The sequence below is a fragment of the Loxodonta africana genome, chromosome 14 (genome assembly GCF_030014295.1).
Source record: "Loxodonta africana isolate mLoxAfr1 chromosome 14, mLoxAfr1.hap2, whole genome shotgun sequence".
Lineage (NCBI taxonomy): Eukaryota > Metazoa > Chordata > Mammalia > Proboscidea > Elephantidae > Loxodonta > Loxodonta africana.
Window position 1 is genome coordinate 54,150,555 of NC_087355.1, and position 20,362 is coordinate 54,170,916.

At 38.3% G+C, this 20,362-nt stretch overlaps 1 protein-coding gene and 1 pseudogene across 1 annotated transcript in view; one reads left to right on the plus strand and one right to left on the minus strand.

The window, feature by feature from the left end:
* Window positions 1-20,362, plus strand: part of LOC135227634 (regulating synaptic membrane exocytosis protein 2-like) — a 132,147-nt gene that overhangs the window by 49,474 nt on the left and 62,311 nt on the right. The gene's annotated exons all lie outside the window — the stretch shown is intronic.
* The window catches only part of LOC104845736 (zinc finger CCCH domain-containing protein 15-like), a 110,840-nt pseudogene that overhangs the window by 44,684 nt on the left and 45,794 nt on the right, over window positions 1-20,362 (minus strand).

Below are 20,362 nucleotides of genomic sequence, written 5' to 3' on the forward strand. Positions count from 1 at the left end.
AGCCCACCACCACCAAGGAAGGAGAAACCAACAGGAGAGACCCAGCAGCAGAGACCTGGCAACAGGAAACAGCATGGTGGGCTTGGGCCCATCGAGAGAGAAAGCTGAGTGCCTTTGGGCAGAGGCCGAGGGCCAAGGAGAGGCATGCTGGCGAGCACAGCTGGGGAGGGCCGTTGTGATGGAAGAACTGTATCCTGAGTGTTCCTGAGCCTGAATTGTAACTGTTCCTTTATCATATAGTCCTGCCCAGTCTCCTGGGTGGGAGTTACAACACCATGGCTAGAAAGGCCACACACAAAAGTAATTAAAAGTAATTAATTGCATTGCAGCTGACCCCTTATTTAGACCAATAAACAAATACCAGAAGAGACTAATCTGAAATCTGTACATTGTGTTAGTTTTCTTCTTCGAATAATCAAGAGGAAATTGTTTCTTTTCAGCTTAAAATATTTAGTTTACTATTGCCTCATTTTTAAAATGTAATTTGAATATAAATTGTTATTTACAACTTCAAAATGTAATTAGATATGGTTGACCTTAACATTATTATTTTGGGGACATTTGCTCTGGGCTATGCATGGTGAGGAGCCCTTGTGGCGCGGTGGTTAAGAGCTTAGCTGCTAACTGAAAGGTCAGCTGTTCGAATCCTTGGAAACCCTGCGGGGCAGCTCTGCTGTGTCCTATAGGGCCACTATGAGTTAGAATCGACTTGATGGCAATGAGTTTTTTTTTTTTCTTTCAGCATTATCACATTATTTTTTGCAGCATTTGCAAAATGACTACCCAGAAACAACTGTAAACTCTGGACAGAATTAGAACAACAACCTTCACCATTGGTTTTCTATTGTTGAAATTTTATCCTAGTAGTATGAGAGTAGTACGATGGCAGTGGGTTTTTTTTTAGTATGAGATTTAGCTCTAGTAGAGATGAGGCTAGCAGGAGTAGAGGAGGTTTGGAGTGATAGTATAAATGCGTCTTCCTCCCTTGCTCTGCAACCTATCAATTTGCCCTTATTACTTATACAGAATCTGGTAATAAGCTCTAATGCTAGAATAGCGTTTTCTACACCCATATTCTAAAATTTGACTTTGGTATTAGAAACTACCAGAAGCCTTGTCCATAAATATAATTATTTATGCCGTAAGTGGCAAGTCAGGTTTACATATATCTCCAGGATTTTTATATTATAATGTTTAAACCATCATCAAGGGGATCATAGCCAAGAGCTTTGCCAGAGTCCAACGTTAGCTTTTGGCTAGGCCCCAGAAGCCAGTGGTGAACCTTGGCCATCTGTTCTTCCGCACCTGCAGTTCTTGCCAAATAGTGAAGCAACCATTTTGGTACATTTTCATTAACGATAGGTTTGGCAATTGGTGATGGGTTAGGCTTTCAGGTAGCTGAATGTGACAAGACGAGCAGAGCTGAACTTCCACAAGCTTCTGTAATACTATAAGCTTAGAGTGAAGAAGATAATGTGAAATGTCATAAGGTAGAAAGTTTGGGAAGGGACTAAAATTTATAGAGCAGGAGGCACTGTGCTTGGTGCTTTAGCAAAAAATCTGACAGGAAGGTACTACCATGATCATTTTATATGGTAGTAAGCAGTAGATTAACAGCTGAGGCCCTCTGTCTTCAGTATTTGTATTCTTATGGTACAGTTGACACAAGGAGAAAAGGCAAATAATAAAACAGCAGTTCGTGACACCTCTGACTTTAGCCTTGTCATGCTGTTTTATTGGGGAGCCCAGTTGTGTTCGGTCCAAACGCTCTTTTTCTGGGAATAGTGCTGCAGAGATATCTTGATTTCTGTTTCGTTTGCTAAGCTCTAAGAAGAAGCTCTCTTGACTTTGCCTTGGGAGAAACACACAAGGGCAATGTCTGTGGAGTGCAACAGTAAGAGAGATTTTACAAAAGAAAAATTTTAAAGTTTATTTAAATATTTTCGTAAATACACTTTATGGTAAAGAAGGTTTTAAGGGTTTATATAGACCTAAGAAAAAGCAATAAGAGAGAATAAGTATATTACAGTGTGTAGAAATTGTCAATCTCAGGATATACACTAGTCTGACTGGAATAATGTCTATTTTTGGATGTAAAGCTTAAAAATAATAAGAAATGTACCAAAGGAAAACCTCAGAAGTTGTCAACTGGCTATAAAACAAAAAATGAGCTAATACTAATTTCATTAATTCACTGATCTATTCATCAAACTTTTAATCCACCAGGTGACACTATCTTTGCTAGGCACTGGCGATACAAAAGGAAACTCTGGTGGCATAGTGGTTAAGTGCTACAGCTGCTAACCAAAGGGTCGGCAGTTCGAATCCGCCAGGCACTTCTTGGAAACTCTATGGGGCAGTTCTACTCTGTCCTATAGGGTCACTATGAGTCGGAATCGACTCGACGGCACTGGGTTTGGGGGATACAAAGATGGACAAGACATGGTTTTGGTATTTATCTCTCTAAGTTTCAGTTTTCTCATCCATAAAATCAGTTTATAAAGCTTATTTATCTCAAAGAATTTTTGTGTGTTATATGTATATATAAAAAAAATATAACACACAAAAATATGTAAGCGAGTATGTTTAATTTCTTATTGAAGTGCTTGGTCACATGTCAAAAAAACCTGCTCTCTACATGTCAGTTCTGACTCAGAGTGACCCTGTAGGTCAGAGTAGAACTGCCCCATAGGGTTTCCAAGGAGCGCCTGGTAGATTCGAACTGCTCTCCTTATGGTCAGCAGCTGTAGCTCTTAACCACTACATCAGTGGGGTTGCCTTGGCCACATGGTAGGGCTTAATTAATGCCTTAGTCTCGTAGACAGAGAAGTAAACAATGACTATATTGTAATAGAGGTATGTACAAATGATTTGGGGATAACTCCTGAGAGGAAATGACATTGAATCCTTGAGGAAGGGTGTCTTAGTTATCTAGTGCTACTATAGAAGAAATACCACAAGTGGATGGTTTTAACAAACAGAAGTTTATTCTCTCACAGTTTAGGAGGCTGGAAGTCCAAATTCAGGGCACTAGCTCCTGGCGAAGGCTTTCTGTCTCAGTTCTGGGGGAAGGCTGTTGTCATCAGTCTTCCCCTGGTCTAGGAAGTTCTCAGCACAGGGTCCTCGGGTCCAAAGAATGCACTCTGCTCTCAGCGCTTCTTTCCTAGTGGCATGAGGTCCCTATCTCTTTGCTTGCTTCTCTCTCCTTTTATCTCCTGTAAGATAAAAGGGGATTCAGGCCACACCCCAGGGAACTCACCTTACATCAGATCTGGACTGTGACTTGAGTAAGAGTGTTTCATTCCACCCTCGTCCTCTTTAAGGTAGCCTAATCTTGCCTCATTAACCACAGGCAGAGATTAGGATTTACAATGCATAGGAAAATACATCAGATCACAAAATGGAAGACAACCACATAATACTGGGCATCATGGCCTAGCCAAGTTGACACGTATTTTTGGGGGATGCAATTCAATCCATAACAGAGGGTGAAGAGAATTAGTTAAATTTGTATTTTGGAAGTGAAAACTCAGGATGGTTCAAGAGATACCTTGGCAAGTTTCTACTTTTTCCAGAGATATTCTTGAGAATATGAGAGTTTTGGTAAGCTCTAATATTTTTGCCAAGAGTAGTTCTCCTAGGTCTCTGCTTCACTAATGTAGTGATTCAAGACCCTCCGGTTTGGATTCTAAATCTGTATTTTAAGCATTTGACCTTGAATGAATTACTTAATTTCCTTTGCCTCAGCATCCTCCTATAAAACGGGAATAATAGTACTTGTCTCATAGATATGCCCATGGAAGCAGCAGTCAAGAACTTATATGACATACTGCATCGGGCAAATCTGCTACAAAAGACCTCTTTAAAGTATTAAAAACAAAGACGTCACTTTAAGGACTAAGGTGCGCCTGACCCAAGCCATAGTGTTTTCAAGTGCCTCATATGCTTGTGAAAGCTGGACAATGAATAAAGAAGACTGAAAAAGAATTGATGCCTTTGAATTATGGTGTTGGCGAAGAATACTGAATAAACTATGGACTGCCAAACAAACAAACAAAAAACCCATTGCCGTTGAGTCTATTCTGACTTATAGTGACCCTATAGGACAGAGTAGAACGGCCCTATAGAGTTTTCAAGGAGTGCCTGGTAGATTTAAACTGCCAGCCTTTTGGTTAGCAGCTGTAGCACTTAACCAGCACACCGCCAGGGCACAAACAAATCTGTCTTGGAAGAGGTACAGCCAGAATGCATCTTAGAAGGAAGGATGGCGAGACATCGTCTCACATACTTTGGACATGTTATCAGGAGGGATCAGTCCCTGAGGAAGGATGTCAAGCTTGGTAAAGTAGAGGGTCAGCATGAAAGAGGAAGACTCTCAACAAGATGGATTGACACAGTGGTTGCAACAGTGGGCTCAAGCATAACGATTGTGAGGATGATGAAGGACCAGGCAGTGTTTCATTCTGTTGTACATAGGGTTGCAATGAGTCAGAACGGACTCGATGGCACCCAACAACAAGTACGTCTCATAGGGTAATACTTACCATGCCTGATATGGTAAGCAGTCAGCAAAGGGAAATTATAATGACTATTTTAATAACGGTAGTAGTATTTAGTAGCATAGTAGTCCCCAGTTGCTGCTGGACTATAGTCTTTGCTGTAGTCTTTTTCTTTCTTTAACCTTTCAGCACAAAAATTAGTCTTTGTGGCGTTTTTTTTTTTTCTATCAGATGGTGGGAATGGGAGATGTTTAACAACACACAAGCAACCTGAGTTATACTCTGCTACTCTGGATGGCTATTCTATGTATTATGGTTACTTGTTAAATTTTCAGCATGCAAAAAGAAGGATAACTTCATAGAAGATTATGGCCAAAATGGTCAATTTCTACTTTATAGAGAACATGTGGAATTAGGTTTATTATAGATTTAGGGTAGACACTAGGAAGAATTCTTGATGTAATCCTAAAATTAATGTGAATTTTCTTCCAAGGTCTTTAAAATGTGTTTATCTGTATGGCATGTTTAGGCTTAGGTCCACCTCCTAGGGATCAGCTAAGACCTCTGAGTATTGCTACTGAACATAGGAAATGTGATCCATATATTCTTCACTGGATCTTATTATGTTAGCCATGACAGTTTACTGGCCCTTTCCCCTTGGACTTGTTATCTCAAAGTCAGTGTTTAAAACTGAAGTATAATTCACCTTCTTCTAAAACATGCTCTTTCCCACTTTGAATTTTCTATCAGTTGCTCACTAGTCTACAGTTCATCAGGGCTTTAAGCCATAGTCTCACTTGTAACTCATTCCTCTTCTTTCTACCTTATATCTACATAATTAGTTACAAAGTCCTGTGGCTTCTTCCTTTGTAATATTGCTTTCCTTTCTGTTCCCCCTGTTAACCATTTGCTGTCGAGTTGATTCTGACTCATGGTGACCCCATAAATTTCAGAGTACAACTATGCTCCACAGGGATTTCAATGGTTGGTTTTTGGGAAGTAGATCAGCAGGCCTTTCTTCCCAGGTGCCCTGAGTGGACTTGAATCTCAAACCTTTTTTAAAAATTTTATTGCACTTTAGGTGAAAGTTTACAGTGCAAATTACTTTTTCATTTAAAAATTCATACACAAATTGTTCTGTAACATTGGTTGCAATCCCCACAATGTGTTAGCACTCTCCCCTTTTCCCTTTAAATCTCAGGTTCCCCGTGTCCATTCGTCCAGTTTTCCTGTCCCTTCCTGCCTTCTCATTTTTTTTTCTTTTTAGGCAGGTGTTGCCCATTTGGTTTCGTTACTTGATTGAACTGAGATGCTCGTTCCTTGTGTTTGCAGTTATTTTATAGGCCTGTTTAATCTTTGGCTGAAAGGTGGACTTCAGGAGTGGCTTCAGTTTTGAGGGCCATAGGCTTGGGGGTACCCCCAGTCTCTGTCAGACCAGTAAGTCTGATCTTTTTTTGTGAATTTGGATTTTGTTCTACATTTTTTTCCATTCTGTCTAGGATCCTCTGTTGTGATCCCTGTCAGAGCAGTTGGTGCTGGTAGCCAGGTACCATCTAGTTCTTCTGGGCTGAGGATGGTAGAGACTGTGGTTCATGTGGTCCATTAGTTGTTTGGACTAATATTTTCCTTGTGTCTTTGGTTTTCTTCATTCTCCTTTGCTCCAAATGTGATGGGACCAATAAATGTATTTTAGATGGCTGCTTGCAAGCTTTTAAGACCCCAGATGCTACTCATCAAAGGATGTAGAACATTTTCTTTCTTTTTTTGGACAACTTCAATGTTTTCTGTTTATCAAGATTTTGCTTATTATTTTTTATTGTACTTTAGATGAAGGTTTAGAGAGCAATAAATATACATATTGTTCTGTGACGTCGGTTGCCAACCCCATGGCCTGTCGACGCTCTCCCTTTCTCAACCTTGGGTTCCCCATTTTCATTTGTCCAGCTTCCTGTTCCTCCTTACCTTCCTGTCCTTGCGCAAGGTTGGTGTGCCCATTTAGTCTCGATTTGTTTTATGGGCCTGTCTAATCTTTGACTGAAGGGTGAATCTCAGGAGTGACTTCACTACTGAGTTAAAAGGGTGTCTGAGGGCCATACTTTGGGGTTTCTTAGCTCTGCCAGACCAGTAAGTCTGGTCTTTTTTTGTGAGTTAGAATTTTGTTGTACATTTTTCTCCAGCTCTGTCCAGGACCCGCTATTGTGATGCCTGTCAGAGCAGTTGGTGGTGGTAGCCGGGGAACATCTAGTTGTGCTGGACTCAGTCTGGTGGAAGCTGTGGTGGTTGTGGTCCGTTAGTCCTTTGGACTAATCTTTCACTTGTGTGCTTGGTTTTCTTCATTCTCCCTTGCTCTGGACGGAGTGCGACCAGTGGAGTATCTTAGATGGCCGCTCATAAGCTTTTAAGACCCCAGATGCTACTCACCAAAGTAGGATGTAGAATGTTTTCTTTATAAACAATGTTATGGCAGTGAGCTAGATATCCCCTGAGACCATGGTCCCCAGCCCTAAGCCCAGTAATTCGATCCATCAGGGAGTTTGGATGTGTCTATGAAGTTTCTATGACCTTGCCTTGGTCAGATTGTGCTGGCTTCCCCAGTATTGTGTACTGTCTTACCCTTCACCAAAGTTACCACTTATCTATTTAGTGTTTTTCCTTTCCCACCCTTCCCCTCTCTCATAACCATTAAAGATTGTTTTTTTTTCTGTGTAAACCTTTTCCTGAGTTTTTATAATAGTGGTTTCATACAATATTTGTCCTTTTGTGATTGACTTATTTCACTCAGCATAATGCCCTCCATTTATTCATCTGTGTTGTAAGCTGTTTCTCGGATTCATCATTGTTCTTCATAGTTGCATACCATTCCAACCTTTTATTTAGCAGCCCAGTGCATTAACCGCACCATCGCGCAACTCCTCTCTCTCATACTGTTTTAATCAATACCTTATTGTCTGGTATTCTTGCCATTTATCTTGTAGACAATTTACTTGTATTCCATTTCCAATTTTTGTGCATTGTATCTGAATTAATTTTCCTTAAATATGTGCAGTTTGTTATTTAAATGACATTAAATCCTACTGAAAAGTTTTAAACGGCTCCTCATTCATCAAGAAAAAAAGGTGTAGGCATTTAAATTCCTTCAAAATCTGACTCATTGTAGCAATTCAGTTGTAATTTAACTTCACTTTCTCATGCCATATACAGTTTACTAAGTACTTTCACAAATATCTCATTTTATCCTCGGAATAATCTCATAAAGCAGGGAAAGTAATATTATTCTTATTTTACAGATGAGGAAACAGACTTAAAGAAGGTCAGTGACCTCCAAAGACATGCTGGGAGAGCCAAGGCTTGATCTAGGTCTTTTGAGTTTATACTTGCCTCATCTTCCTGGGAAATTTATGTAGTAGCTAGGCTAGCATATGGTGTATATTTGAATCAAGTTATCCACCGAGCTCAGAAAATAAAAATATTACGCACCCTATCATATTTCCTTTATATTATTGACAGACAAGTCACTACCAGGGAGTTGATTGATATTTCTGTTTCTGTCATGTAACAGTTACATAGTTCTACAGGAAAAAAAAAATTATTGATAAAGGTTTTGTTCTCAGGGTGAACCAAAAAAAAAAAAAAAAAACTAAAAAACCAAACAACAACAACAAGAAAAATCCAACAAAACTTGCCTAACAAACTGTGATGTTTTTTAGCAGGATTTCCTACTCTTTCATCCATTGCAACATTATAGTATTTCAGCTATATTTTTAGCTTTTGTGGGTTGACCTTGGAACCTAAAGGTGGACCTATGGAAATACGCATTCTTGTTTAGGAAAGATAATTTTGGAATATAGCTTATTTGAAAGTTGGAGACAATCTACACAAACGTAGATTTAGATCAGTGGTATAGGAAATACAAATCAAGATAGAAATCATCTATAGAATGGGAAAAATATTACAGGTTCATGAATATTAGATAACATAATGTATATAAAGTACCTAGCATAATACTTACCTCAAGAATTGCTAGTAGACTCTCAAAAACTGATAGCACCTTGTCTTTCTTCCTTTCACCTGTATCACTGATCCTCAGTGATTACTGACACTACTTACTTGTAATCCCCATTCTGTCCCTTGACTAGGACAAAACTACCTTATCTTAACCTACACTGCTAACCAGCGTGTTGTCAAAAGCCTTTTTGAGGCTCTTCTCAACTGCATGTGACAAACGGTCCATTCACTTTGAGTTGGCTCTAAACTCCTAAGGGTTTTAAAACTTTATTTGACTTTCTTGGCATTCTTCGTGTATATTCCTTCTGATTTTCTTATATTCTTTCCACCTTCAGGCTAAACAAAAAGAGTAAACATAGCTTTATACATTGGTGTTAGATATTGTGATATTTTAAGACAATATGATTTATATTAAAAATATTTATTTATATTTTTGAATGTTTACTTACTACTTACTGTGTTTTGGGTACTGTCCTAAGACTTTGCGACACAGCAGTGAATGAAAGCACTAAATAAAGAAATGATTAAATAATTTCTGTCCTCATGGAGTTTATGTTCTATATCAGTGCCATTTCACTAAACAATGTCTATAACAATTGTCAGACTTACGTAAGTTCTTTGCCTTTTTTCAACACTTTCAGTTATAATTCAGCACAACAAGCCACAGTTTTGAAAGTGTAGATAAATCAAGTATAACAGAATAGTTTCTGTTACAGTAGGAAAAGTATTGAAGGCAAGTACTGTGGGTTCTAGTTCTCCTCTAACTCAGTGTATAACCTTGGGCAGATTCCATAAACTCCCTCATCCATGAGTAAATTAAGATTTAAGATTGGATTGTCTCCAGGGTTCCTTCAGCTCTAAAAATTTCTGAGATTCTAAAGTTTTAAAAAAGATACATAAAGTGGCTTCTCTATAGAATGTATTGTTTTTCTAATAACACTGTCAACTCATTGAGGGTCCAGAATCAAAGTCTTATTCTAAGTTAAAACTGCAGCATCTAGCATTGTGCTAAGCACACAGAAAGTATTCAACAAATATTTATTGAATTATTATACTCATTTGCTAGATTGTCAAGAATGTGAAGGGTCTGGTACTTTACTTCCAACTAGCAAGTTAGCCTCTCACAGTGTCATGGATGCTGGTAGAAGACATGAGACTTTGGGTCTGAAACAAAGGACAATTGATTATTTACAGCTATAGTTTTTGGTTTTTATAGCAGTAGGCAGAGTATCATCATTTGTGCCAATTCCTTGAGCCCCTGCAAGCACACCTGCCCCTGGCTTTGGAATGAGACCTCATCTTCTAACTCTGTTTATGGTACAAAGATCCTTGAGAAGATAACCCGTTGCCTTTGAGTCAATTTTGACTCATAGCGACGCATAGGACAGAGTAGAACTGCCCTGTAGAGTTTCCAAGGAGTGGGGTGGATTCAAACTGCTGACCTTTTTGGTTAGCAGCTGAGCTCTTAACCACTGTGCCACCAGGGCTGTTTGAGAAGATAGTCCAAGACAATGAGAAGCTGGTGTTTTTGCTTACAAGACATGAGAGAGGCATGGACAGTTGTCTCCTAACATAGTTCCTTTATCAGAATTATTGTTTGTTAAAGGATGAAAAGGCAAGTTTAGATATCTATCTCTATCAAGTGGGATTGGAACTAAAAATATTAGAAACTGATGAACATGCATCCTATATATAAAAGTCTGTAGAATGCTATACACTCAAAGCAACACTAAAGCAAATTCTTGAATGTTGCTGTTTATAGGGATCAAATATTTGATTAGATTTACTCATTGAATGAAGTGAGATGGAAAGGTAGTTCATATAATAACTATATTATAAGCATAAGTATTTATGCTTATTAGCAGTTGGAAAATATGGCCTTGGTGATAGAAAAATGCTGGAGACCGAATGATAGAATTTTGCAAGACCAACGACTTCTTCATTGCAAATACCTTCTTTCACCAACATAAACAGTGACTATACACATGGTCCTTGCCAGATGGAACACACAGAAATCAAATTGACTACATCTGTGGAAAGAGACAATGGAAAAGTTCAATATCATCAGTCAGAACAAGGCCAGGGGCTGACTGTGGAAGAGACCATCAATTGCTCATATGCTAGTTCAAGCTGAAACTGAAGAAAATCAGAGCAAGTCCACGAAAGCCAAAATATGACCTTGAGTATATCCTGCCTGAATTTAGAGACCATCTCAAGAATAGATCTGACGCATTGAACACTAGTGACCGAAGACCAGACGAGTTGTGGAATGACATCAAGGACATCATCCATAAAGAAAGTAAGAGGTCATTGAAAAGACAGGAAAGAAAGAAAAGACCAAGATGGATGTCAGAGGAGACTCTGAAACTTGCTCTTGAGCATCGAGCAGCTAAAGCAAAAGGAAGAATTGATGAAGTAAAAGAACTGAACAGAAGATTTCAAAGGGCATCGCGAGCAGACAAAGTAAAGTATTATAATGACGTGTGCAAAGAGCTGAAGATTGAAAACCAAAAGGAAAGAACATGCTTGGCATTTCTCAATCTGAAAGAATTGAAGAAAAAATTCAAGCCTTGAGTTGCAATAGTGAAGGATTCCATGGGGAAAATATTAAAAGACGCAGGAAGCATCAAGAGAAGGTGGAAGGAATACACAGAGCCATTATACCAAAAAGAATTAGTCGATATTCAACCATTTCAGGAGGTGGCATATGATCACGAACTGATGGTACTGAAGGAAGAAGTCCGAGCTGCTCTGAAGGCATTGGCGTAAAACAAGGCTCCAGGAATTGATGGAATATCAATTGAGATGTTTCAACAAACAGATGCAACGCTGGAGGTGCTCACTCGTCTATGCGAAGAAATATGGAAAACAGCTTCCTGGCTAACAGACTAGAAGAGATCCATATTTATGCCTATTCCCAAGAAAGGTGATCCAACCAAATGTGGAAATTATAGAACAATATCATTAATATCACACACAAGCAAAATTCTGCTGAAGATCATTCAAAAACGGCTGCAGCAGTGTATTGACAGGGAACTGCCAGAAATTCAGGCTGGTTTCAGAAGAGGATGTGGAACCAGGGATATCATTGCTGATGTCAGATGGATCCTGGCTGAAAGCAGAGAATACCAGAAGGATGTTTACTTGTGTTTTATTGATTATGCATAGGCATTTGACTGTGTGGATCATAACAAACTATGGATAACACTGCGAAGAATGGGAATTCCAGAATACTTAATTGTACTTGTGAGGAACCTTTACATAGATCAAGAGGCAGTTGTTTGGACAGAAGGGGATACTGATTGGTGTCAAGTCAGGAAAGGTGTGCGTCAGGGTTGTATTCTTTCACCATACCTATTTAATCTGTATGCTGAACAAATAATATGAGAAGCTGGACTATATGAAGAAGAACAGGGCATCAGGATTGGAGGAAGACTTAGTAACAACCTGTGGTATGCAGATGACACAACCTTGCTTGCTGAAAGTGAAGAGGACTTGAAGCACTTACTAATGAAGATCAAAGGCCACAGCCTTCAGTATGGATTACACCTCAACATAAAAAAAAAAATTTTTTTAAACATAAAACAAAAATCCTCACAACTAGACCAATGAGCAACATCGTGATAAACAGGGAAAAGATTGAAGTTGTGAAGGATTTCATTCTACTTGGATCCATAATCAACATCCATGGAAGCGGCAGTCAAGAAATCATAAGACGCACTGCATTGGGCAAATCTGCTGCAAAGGACCTCTTCAAAGTATTGAAGAGCAAAGATGTCACCCTGAAGACTAAGGTGTGCCTGACCCAAGCCATGGTATTTTCAATTACATCATATGCATGTGAAAGCTGGACAATGAATAAAGAAGACTGAAGAAGAACTGATGCCTCTGAATTGTGGTGTTGTCGAAGAATATTGAATATACCATGGACTGCCAAAAGAACGAACAAATCTGTCTTGGGAGAAGTACAACCAGAATGCTCCTTAGAGGCAAGGATGGTGAGACTGTATCTTACATACTTTGGACATGTTGTCAGGAGGGATGAGTCCCTGGAGAAGGACATCATGCTTGGCAGAGTACAGGGTCAGCGGAAAAGGGGAAGACCCTGAACGAGGTGTATTGACAGTGGCTGCAACCATGAGCTCAGGCATAACAACAATTGTAAGGATGGCTCAGGACCGGGCAGTGTTTTGTTCTGTTGTGCATAGGGTCACTATGAGTCAGAACCGACTTGACGGCACCTAACAGCCACAACGACAACATTTTTTGTATAAAGGAATTAGACTGCACGTCAGTATCTGGGGGTCTGGAGATTGTTCAAAAACTCAAAGTAAGTGTATTATTGTACAATTATTTGAAATTTAGGATGTATTTTTAAAATTTAAGAATGAATTTATTTCAAGGCTTTCATTCATTTCGGATTCCTTGATGAAAAGTGTAACCCTGGTGCCATATTTCTGTTCTTAAGAGGTTCTGTTAATATTGATATACTCTTTCTGTTGACCAGGAATTAGTTAGCAAGTTGACTAGTATTGTAAGGAAACAAAAACAAAAACAACCCACAAACCAAAAATCAGTGAAAACAAACCAACAACAAAAAATTACTATCTGTATCTTTAAATTCTCATGTGTTTTGGAATTTGTTTGACAAAGTTAGGTTGGTTTTAAAATTTAGCTTGGTGACTCAGTTGCAGCTGTTCCAAATAATTGTCCATGAGCTTTTTATACTATCTGGCTTAATCTAAGAGAGTACAGAGCTTCCTGTGTTTTCTTCTGCTCTGTGATCAACAATCTGAAAACACGTATCTTAGGGAATTATTTCAATTGTTCATATTTAAGTAAGACAACCTAGTTAAATAGAGATTTTACAAAGAGGAATCTTCATACACGTTTTACTTAGATACCTTTGATATGGATAGATAAAAATAATAGGAATTCCAATTGACTATGTATTTTTAAAATAAGAAACACTTGCCCATTGCATCAATTTAGAAAATTCAGGCATATAAAGGAAGAAAACGAAAATCACCTGTACTCCTTTCCCTTAGAGATAGCTACTTTAACGTTTTGGTATACAGGCTAATCACTTGACTTCTGATTTATTGCTTTTGTAATGATTAAAATTATGTATCTGCTATAAGTATGTTGGAAGTGAGGAGATATATAAACAACATTGAGGGAGCCCTAGCCATGCAGTGGTTAAGAGCTTGGGTGCTAACCAAAAGGTCGGCGATTCAAATCTACCAGGCGCTCCTTGGAAACCCTATGGGGTGGTTCTACTTTGTCCTGTAGGGTCGCTATGAGTCAGAATTGAGTTGATGGCAATGGTTTTGGTTTGATTTTGCATCTACTGGGAGACATATTCTTTTTTTTTTTCCTAAAAATACATCCTTTCTTACATTATCAACAAGAAACAATGGCAGCAAAATAAAAAGGTATGCTCCTGTTATATCTTGAGTTGATAAATATTGGTTCCTTGACAACCATGAAACTGAGTTAGTGCCTACCTGACTGGGCTACTCGAGATCTTCATATAGTTAAGTGTTTTCTTCTGGCCTCTGTTTTTATGGCCTCAAATCACTGTCATTACTGTTTGCTGCACTGCGATGTCTAAGTCTGTTGCATACTCCTAGTCCAAATTATCCTGTATTGGGAAGGAATGTAACTTTTGTAACACATACACTCAAGTCAAATAATCTGCTGTCGGTTCTCACCTCAAGTGTGTTTATAGAAATATGATTAGAGGGAAAAATTAACTGATTTTAAATAAGTACGTTAGATCTGATGGATGTTGTCACCTTAGTAGTCACCTTAGGAGGCTGAGTTTATTCCAGCTATCCTGTTATTGCTGTTAAATTTTTTTTGGAATTAGGCATACTTATCTTTTTATAATAAAAAAAGGGTTAGGGAGAGACTGTTATGTGACATAGCTCCCTCTTCAGATTTTCAGCCACACCTGTACATCCATGAATCTATATTTTTATTCATTTCAAAGTAAGATGCAAGTATCAGTACACTTCCTCCTCAAATACTTCAGCATATTTGTTATTAACTAAAGTTCAATACTTGCTTTTTTTTTTTTGAGGTAAGCTTTTTCATGTAATAAAATGCATAAAGTATACCATTTGATGAGTTCTTACAAATGTGTACATCTGTGTCGCCCAAGCCTTAGTCATGATATGGAACATGATCCTCTGTTTGCCCCTTCTCTTGTCCTCCCGCCCCTGGAAGGATGTTTTTTCCACCATGAATTAGTTTTGCCTGTGCTGAAATGTCACATGAGTCGTATCATATAGAATGTATTGTTTTGTATAAAACCGAAAGGTTGGAGTTAGGAGTGCACCCAGAAACACCTTGGAAGAAAGGCCTGGTATTCTACTTCTGAAAAATCAGCCATTGAAAGCCCTATGGAGCACAGTTATACTCTGATACACATGGGGTCACCATGAATTAGAGTCACCTCAATGGCAGCTGGTACTGGTATGTCACTTAGGATAATATTTTTTTAAGTTCATCCATGTTGTTGCGCGTATCAGATGGAGCCCTAGGATGTTTCCAAGTTTTTGCCGTTACAGATAAAGCTGCTGTGAATGTTCTTGCTGAAGTCTTTTTTGTGGACATATGTTTTCATTTCTTTTGGATAAATACGTAGGAATGAAATTGTTGTTTAGTGGGTTTATGGAGGCTTATGTTTATTTTCGTAAGAAATTGTCAGACCTTTTCTGGAAGTGGTTGTTTTATTTTATACTCACACCTAAAAGGTATAAGTTTGCTCCCTATCTTTGCTCCCTACCTTTGCCAGCATTTTGTGTCTGTCTTATTTTTGCCATTCTGATGGATATGTAGTGGTATCTCCATGTGGTTTTAATTTGCATTTCCCTGATAACTAATGATATTAAGCACTTTTTCATGTGCTTACTGGCCATTCATATATATTTCTTTGTGAGTTTATCTGTTTAAATCTTTTCTCTATTTTTATGTTATTTTGTTATTTTCTAGGATTGAGATTTAAGAGTTCTATTTATATATTCTGGATACGAGTTTATTATTAGATATATGTTTTGCAAGTATTTTTTTCTAGTCTGTAGCTTGTCTCTTCATTTTCTTATTAATACCTTTTGGCGAAAGAAAGCTTAAAATTTTGATGAGACTGAACTTACCACTTCTAAAATTTATGTTTATTGTTTCCATATCCTGTCTAAGAAACACTGTCTATTTCCAAATTCAAAGATATTCTACGTTTTCTAAAGTCCTATTTGGTTAACTTATATAATCCATCTTAAATTAATTATTGTGCAGTTTGTAGAGGGGGGAGTTGAGGTTCACTCTTTTTTAAATTATGAATATCCAGTTCACCGGTATTACTTGCTGAAAAAACATTCCTTCCCTTATTGGAGTACTTTGGCACTTTTGTAGAAAATCAAATTATTGGATAAAAAAAATTGGATAAGTATGGTTTATTTTTGGGCTCTACATTCTGTTCTACTGATCTGTTTGTCGATCCTTATGTAAGCACCACACTGTCTTGATTACTGTGGATTTACAGTAAATATTGAAGACAAGTAATGTAATCCCTTTAGCTTTTTTCTTTTTTCCCTCTCTCGAGATTGCTTTGGATATGCTCCGTCCTGTATATCTCCATATAAAGAATGAGATAATTTCTACAAAAAAAAAAAAAACTTGGTGGATTATGATTGGGATTACATTGAATCTGTAGATCAATTTGGAAAGAATTGACATTTAGCAATACTGTGCTTTCTGATTCAAGAATTATATATGTATATATATATATATATTTATTTCCATTTATTTAGATCTTGTAGAATTTTAGAAAATTTAACCAATTTAATGTTGCCCCTTGGAGCAGGCAATGTTATCACTAAACTGAACTCAAGGGAAAATATTTTGAGGAAGTATTTTAGGTTAGAAACCATTATTTTACATTATAATGTTTTCATATTTCCGTGTCTGTTCATGTATATCTTTCTCCCTCCAAATGTCCCTACCTGTAAAATTTATCACAACAAAAGTTGTCCTGTGATAAGAGATAAGAACATGATCATGATCCTACAGGGAGTAGGATCCTATAAAAACTATGTTTTTTTTTCCTATTTCAGAGATGTTTATTACTGACAGTCCTATTCACTAGGCTCATTTTCATCTTTTAAGCTCTTTGCGTTTTGTAATGTAGACTACCCATTCAGATGCACTGAAAAATCATTCAGGCAAATGCTATTATTCATGGCATCTTGCCATTTAATATCACCTAGATCTAAATGTATTTTCCCCTAATTTCCAAAAACAGCAGATAAGGCAAACACCCAAAAGTATACAAATCTTATATATGAAGTAGAGAAGTGGGACCCACTGGGGATCCCTGACATCATTTAAGGGCGTATGTGAAATCAAAACTAGTTTCATAATAATACTAAGATGTTATTTGCCTTTTTACTATGCTAATACATGCGTGTGATAGCAGAAGAAATGGTAGGTAAAACTCAACAATTGAGGCATTGGAACCAAGCTTTACTAGTTGTCATTTTAATTGTTACCACCAGGAACTTGTAGAAAAAAAAAGGTCAAGTTCATTTGAGGTCCTTGATGAAGCAGTAGAAATTTGACTTTTGAATACACATTATTTTAATATTCTGTGTGAAGAAATGGGAAGTACACTTAAAAGAGTTCTGCATGCTGAAGAATGAGGGTTATCTAAAGGAAAAGCACTTGTGCAATTGTTTTTGAGTTGCGAGCTGAACTAGCTGCTTTTTCCATTTGAAAGAATGACAAAACAAACAAACTAGTTATTCAGATTGGGGGTTTTGGTAGAAACTTTCTTGAAAATGAGCCAACTGACCTATCACAAAAACAGCTGATGGTATTTGTTGCCAGTGATAAAATTTGAGTATTCAAGCAAAAATTAGAATTTTGTAAAACTTGCATTCACCCCTGAGAGCATGGCAGTTTCCCAATTTTTGAATACTTTTCTGATGGAATAAATGATATTAATGATGTGATTTTTTTTTACATTATATGATGCAATATATAATTTAAACATTTGGAAGATTTGAACTCCTTCCAAATGACCTATGTATGATGTTACAAATTGTGAGTAAAAGAGCCACTCAAGATGCAAGATGGACCAACAAATTTTAATGTAAAAAAGTGCAGAAAGTTCATTGATATGGTTTCAGTTTTCACTTTGCAATTCGCCTTTATGACAAAACTACCTGCCAGTTTTTGGTGTAGGATCAAAAAAGAATATCTACGGTTACCTGAAAAGGTTATTAAAATACTCTTTACTGAGGCAGGGCCAAGACGGCAGAGTAGTCAGATGCTTCCTGTGGTCCCTCTTACAACAAAGACCCTAAAAAACAAGTGAATCAATTATATATGACAATCTAGGAGCCCTGAACATCAAAGGCAAAGTAGAGGAATCGGACTGAGTGGGAGGGGGAAGGAGAGGTGGTTCAGAAGCAGTGAGGAGTTGCCAGACCTGATCCGGTGGTAACTGGCACCCTGCAGACTAGATTGGCTGGTGTGCATGGTGAGGCAAGCAGTGGGGCTCAGAATGCGTTTCCCACATTGGAGAGACCGAGCAGCAGAGAGTCTACTCAAGCCTCTAGAATCAGTGAAAAGCAGTGCTCAATTGGCAAAAGATAAGTACATGCATCTAACCTACTGTGCAGATCAAAAAACACCCCATTTGGGAAGGACCTCTCTTTCATTTACCTGCCCCCTCCCTGCTCTGCACTAGGTCCCAGGCTGGCTTCAGGGATTGCTGTACCCCCTGAGCTGAGGTAGGACTCGTTGCACGCCCTGAGCCATTCTCCTGGCTTTGGAGAGGGAACAAATTAACAAACAGGAAAAAATGATCTGCCAGCTCCCCTAAGCCAAGACCTCAGGGAAGGCACAGACCCTTAGCCTAGGCACAGGCATAAGGGGTCCATGGACTTTGGATGCCTTTCACCCTGCATAGACCTGTGTGGGCCCATTTCAATAGCATAGGCCCTCATTAGCACAGTATAACAGGGTATATACCTGAAGCCCATTTTCAGCTGTTATCAGCTATAAGGTGGAGTGGCAGATTTATGATATTTGACACTGCTCTGCCCATTAAGCAGAGTCTTCACCTACCTACATCAGGGACCTGAGGACTGGTGGCTTCACCTATGCCACCTAGCCACCCATGACAGGGGTCTAAGAATAAGTAGTGCCTCCCAGTCCTTACAGCCAACAGCATTGGGTGCCCATAGCCCGGCTGCAAAACCCACTCACCTACGTGCTCTAGGGAACAGGGACACACTTACCTCACAGACACTCAGGGGCAGCAGTCAGCCCCCTGCCTTGCTCAGAGCATGACCTCCTACTGCAGCCAGATACCTGTGCGTATTCCAATCACCCCTGCCCATCTAGGACTGTAGGTGAGAGCCTGCACCACACACTTAGTGACCAACTACCTGGACAACTGAACTGAATCCATACAAGAGCAGTAAATGGCCTTCTGGGCTTACATACCTAATAATACCTCTAACCACCTGGTGACAGGACGTGAGAGCTTCAAAGGCTCCAATAATCAAACTAGCTTGCATGACCAGCCTATTTGGGCATATCAAAACAAAATGAAACAGGGAGCTAGGACACAGTAAGCAAACATAAAATAAATATAATAATGTATTGATGTCTCAGAAACAACAGTCAGTATCAAATCACATAAAGAGGCAGACCATGATGGTTTCAGCATGTGCCCAAAACAAAGAATTAAGAAACCTTCTGGAGGAAGAGAATTACTTGGAATTACCAGAGGTAGAATTCAAAAGATTAATATACAGAGCTCTTTAAGAGATCATGAAGGAGATCAGGCAAAATATAGAACAAGCCAGGGAACACACAAACAAAGCAATAAAGGAATGTAAGAAGATTATACAAGAGCATAATGACAAATTTAACAGGCTGCAAGTATCTATAGAGAGACAGCAAACAGAAATCCGAAAGATTAACAATATTAGACAACTTAATAAGTCATAGGAGCAGAATTGAGGCAATGGAAGTCAGAATTAGTGAGATTGAAGAATAAAACACCTGGCACCAACTTATTTGAGGAAGAAAAAAGAATTAAAAAAAATGAAGAAACCTCAAGAATTATGTGGGACTCTATCAAGAGGAGTAACTATGAGTGATTGGAGTACCAGAACAGGGAGGGATAACAGAAATTATGGAGAGAATTGTTAAAGATTTGTTGGCAGAAAACTTCCCTGATATCGTGAAAGATGAGGAGATTATCTATCCAAGAAGCTTATTGAGTCCCACACAAGGAAGATCCCAAAAGTTACCAAGACATATTATAATCAAACTTGCCAAAATCAAAGATAAAGATAGAATTTTAAGAGCGGCAAGGGATAAACGAGAAGTCATCTACAAAGGACGGTCAATAAAACTGAGCTTGGACTACTCAGCAGAAACCATGCAGGCAAGGAGGCAATGGGCTGACTTATTAAAGTCTTGAAGGAAAAAAATTGCCAGCCAAGAATTATATATCCAGCAAAACTGTCTCTCAGATTTAATGGTGAAATTAGGGCATTTCCAGATAAACAGAAGTTTAGGGAATTTGTAAAAACCAAATCAGAATTTCAAGAAGTACTAAAAGGAGTCCTCCGATTAGAAAATCAATAACATCAGATAACAACCCAAGTCTAGAACACAGGACAGAACAACCATGTATCAACTGAGATAGGGAAGTCATAAAAATAAATCAAAGCTAGAATGCTGAAAATACAAAAACAGATGTCAATATGTAAAAGATGACAACATTAAAACAAAAAAAAAGGGACTAAATAATGTAGTCATAGATCTTTCATATG